Source organism: Aquarana catesbeiana, linkage group LG04 (assembly GCF_042186555.1).
Source record: "Aquarana catesbeiana isolate 2022-GZ linkage group LG04, ASM4218655v1, whole genome shotgun sequence".
Classification (NCBI taxonomy): Eukaryota; Metazoa; Chordata; class Amphibia; order Anura; family Ranidae; genus Aquarana; species Aquarana catesbeiana.
Window position 1 is genome coordinate 685,107,028 of NC_133327.1, and position 4,528 is coordinate 685,111,555.

General features: G+C 47.6%; 1 pseudogene; it reads right to left on the reverse strand.

The window, feature by feature from the left end:
- Positions 1-4,131: 4,131 nt before the first annotated feature.
- LOC141141905 (U2 spliceosomal RNA) lies at positions 4,132-4,237 on the reverse strand (annotated as a pseudogene).
- Positions 4,238-4,528: the final 291 nt, after the last annotated feature.

Here is a 4,528-nt window from a genome sequence, read left to right on the forward strand (position 1 = left end):
TCAGGTTGGTTAGTACTATTGTAGGAAGGGAAGGGACAGGACTCGGGGAGTGCTAAAAGCCCACAGGTTAGGGGGCGCAAATTACTTGCCTTGCCCCGGGCGCTGACAACCCACGCTACGCCACTGGAACCCAGTATAGGCTCTCCTATCAGTCTGCTCTTTGTTAGCGCATGCACTGATTAGCTCCTTGTGCTGCTTCTCCCTCTTCCGTTCATAGTTCTGCTGTACAGTGAAAAGGCTGATACCAAACCAAATGCAGGTATTTACTCTGCTTGTAATAAATAAATCAAGGCTGTATTAATGATTGCAGCGCTGCTTTTATTTGTGTCTTTTATATCTGTCCGGAGTTCTACTTTCATCTCACTTGGCTTTAGTAAATCACAGCCATCCTTTCACTTTTCCCTCTCCAAAAAAAGAAAAGAAAAGGGCAACATACAGTGATTTTGGGGGTGGACACATTGTCATAGTGAACTGTGTCGTACTGTACAGTGTGCCGGCATTGGGTGTTTACCTATATCGGTGTAAGGTGAACCCCCCCCCATCCCCTGTCCAGAGTCCTATGAAAACACAGATGGCAATTGATGTCCATTTTACCGGCTGACAGCCAGCATGATTCAGGATATCCTTCCAACCTCATAGGCTGTTATAAGAAAAAAAACACCCCGAGGTACCTCTCATGTATGTTCATCTTTGTAGAATGTTTTTACAGGCGCTTCCTTCACCATCCCATATTTTGTTTCTCTTCACAGACTAACAATGTCCAGCTTATCAATTCACTAAGAAGGTAGTGATATCTCCGATACAATGTATACAAGTCTGAAGTCACCTGACCATCACACCTGTATGAACCTGATCCCATTCCAATACCATGGCCATTAATAAGGAGTTGCCCCACTTCCCCCATTGGCCATTATTATGGAGCTGCCCACCCCATCCCTCCATTACCATTAATATGAAGTTGCCCCCCTCTCCCATGACCATTAATATGAAGTTGTCCACCCCCTCCCTCCATTGACCATTAATATAGACTTTCCCAACACCCTCCCCCATGGCCATTAATATGGAGTTGCCCTCCCCCTTCCCCTCCCCCCCTGGCCATTAATATGGAGTTGCCCACTCCTTCCTCCATGGCCATTAATATGAAGTTTCCCACCCCCTCCTCCCCAGTGACTATTAATATAGACTTGACAACCCCCACCCCATGACAATTAACATGGAGTTGCCCACTCCTTCCTCCATTACCATTAATATGAAGTTGCCCACCCTCTTCCCCTCCCCCTTGGTTGCCCCGCCCCTCTTGACAATTAATATAGACTTGCCCACCCCTACCCCATGGCAATTAATATGGAGTTGCCCACCCACCCCCCTTCATTGGCCATTAGTATGGAGTTGCCCATCCCCTTCTCCTATGGCCATAAATATGGGGCTGCCCACACCCACCCCATTGGCCATTAATATGGCGCTACCTACCCCCCTTCCCCAAGGAAAGCCTCAGCTCTGTTCCTGTGTGCTGTGTAAAGGGGGATGGGGAGGGGGGTGTCTCTTCCCCACAATCAGGTCTCAGAGCTTTCCTCACTGAGCTCTGCAGAGTGCAACTTCCACCCTCTTTTTTTCTGAAAGCCAAGCTTTAAAAACCCAACACTTTGAACGGATGCAGAGAAGAGATGGCTGCAGATAAACAGGTACAACTTATGTAGGAGGATTTGTTCCATCTCTGTGTATTACCGAGGGCAGTCACTTCACTGGGTATATGTGAAGGTTTACAACCACTTTAAGTTCAGTTCTCTACACCAGTCTAAGGTCCCTAAGGTGGCCCCTGCTCTACAGAAACCTGCAGATGATCCTTCCCCCATAACACAGGAGGATTCACTCACGTGCAGCCATTGACTCCATCGTTCCCCCCCCTCCCACAAAGTATTCAATGACTTCCTAATGACTTCCGTGCATTGAAGGGGGTCCTCCCCTCCCGGCGGACGATCTCTCCGATAAATGGCTTTGTTATATTTCTTCCAGCCCCTCTGAGTTCACATTATATTATACCTAGAACACACTTCCCAGGGTGGCTCAGGTTAAAATGGTATTACCCTACCCCCCCACCCCCAAAAGCAAAAATATTAATTACACTGCAGCTTACCAATTCTTAGATGTGATGGCTGCATTCATTTTTTTTCTTTAGGTTTTCTTTCTTCTATTTTCATCTGGTGATCTAGCCTGCAAGTCTGGCTGTTACACTGAGCCAAAGGCTCCAGTACCTGTGGACATACCCATAATTAAACCTCAAGCCCCATGCAAAGGTCTGGCAAAAATGGTCATTCAATTACACCTGCAGAGGGATGAAACTTTAGAGAAATCCCGTCCACAAGGGGAGCACTGATTCCAATGAGACCGGACAAATCTATATTTTGGGTTTCCAAACTTTCTAAACAATGTTTGGGGTCTCCAAACTTTCTAAACAAAGGGTCAGTTTACTATTCTTCAGACTTTAGGAGGGCCGGACTGTGGCCAGTGGGAGGAGAAAAGGTCCTGACATCAGTGGGAAAAATAATGTCCCATTGTTTATTTCAGTGAGAGTAATTGCGCCCCATTATTGGTGTAACTGGGAGGAATTGTGCCCCATCACTGATGTTATTGGGCCCCATTGTTGGTGTCATTAAGAGGAATTGTGCCCCATCATTGGTGTCATTAGGAGGAATTGTGCCCCATCGCTGATGTTATTGGGCCCCATCAACCCTACTGAACACCTTTGGGATGAATTGGAACACTGATAGCGATTCAGGTCTTCTCATCCAACCTCAGTACCTGACCTCAACTCTAATGAACACTCTTGGGATGAATTGGAATACCAATGGTGATCCAGGTCTTCTCATCCAACATCAGTACCTGACCTCAACCTTACTGAACACCTTTGGGATGAATTTGAACGCTCATGGTGAGCCAGGTCTTCTCATCCAACATTAGTACCTAACCTCAACCCTAATGATCACCTTTGGAATGAATTGGAATGTCAACTGTAATACAGGTCTTCTCATCCAACATTAGTACCTGACCTAAACCCTAATGAACACTCTTGGTATGAATTGGAATGCCGACTGTGACCTAGGTCTTCTCATCCAACATTAGTACCTGACCTCAACCCTAATGAACACTCTTGGTATGAATTGGAATGCCGACTGTGACCTAGGTCTTCTCATCCAACATTAGTACCTGACCTAAACCCTAATGAACACTCTTGGTATGAATTGGAATGCCGACTGTGACCTAGGTCTTCTCATCCAACATTAGTACCTGACCTCAACCCTAATGAACACTCTTGGTATGAATTTTTTCTTTTTTTGAAAGCCCATGGTATGTGAACACACTCAAAAAACTTCACCCGGTGCCAAAAAAATGTGCACACACACACAAAGAGTGAAACACAAAAACATGCAACGGGTATATACAAGTCCTCTAAAATCAGGGGGACTGGGGTACTTACACTTGGTCCATCTGGCCAAAACCGGACGGACCCCTTTCTCTGGAGGGTCTGCCCAAACAGACCCACCCAAGTACTAGGTGGGCCTCCCCCGAAGGGAGACCCCCTGAGAGAGGGCAAACCAAGCCAGAAGGCCATGTCCACCCCCTCCTAAGTCTTTCAAGGCAGGCCCGAGGACCTACACCCTACCAGTCACACGTGCAAAAACCATGTACAAACATACAAAAGGTGACAAACATAAAAGGGCTTAAATAAAAGAAAGTGGGGGAGAAGGAAGAAGAGAGAAGAGGAGAGTGAAAAGTGGTCATTGTGTAAAATTCAAAAATTCCTCCGGTTCCAGCCAAAAGGCCCGGCCCAGGAGGCAGGTGGAAAAAAAAGTGTCCAGGCCCCCATCATGGTCCAGTGGATTTGCATAGCAACACTCTGATCTCGTGGTGACGGTGACAGCTCTTCCACCGGACACCGACAGGAACAGCGACCACACTAATCCTAGCCAGAAGGCTGGGATGACCCAGCCCTTCGGCCAGACCGAGTACAGCACCCATGCTCACCAGGAGCACTCTTTTGGCCTGCTCAGACTCGACCATTCATTGGCCCCCATGACCGAGGAGCGCCGACGTGGCCCCTGCTAAAACAGACCATTCATGTACAATTACGTCAGAGGATTTGCATAGCCCTTCCCATTGGGAGCAGCACAGCGCCTCCTCTGGCAACTGATAAGAACAGATACTACACTTGATCTTAGCCAAAAGGCCCAGAAGCAATCGTGTGGGACCTGGAGACGATGCAGAGCCTCGGATGGCTAGCCGCGCTGCCATTCACCATCAGGGATTCGGTCAAGGCTCTACACCGTCTCGCGGTCCCACACGAGTTGGTTTCCCCCTCCCCCTTCCCCGCTTTTATGGATTTTGTAGGGGTGCATGAGGGTTCCACCACCGCAACAATTCCTCAACAAGCCAGTCCATCCATACCACCACAGTAGTGAGCAAGTTGATTGTCATCTATCCATGCGAGGAGAGTTTTAACTGTTTTAAATTCACTATATGGTAACAATAA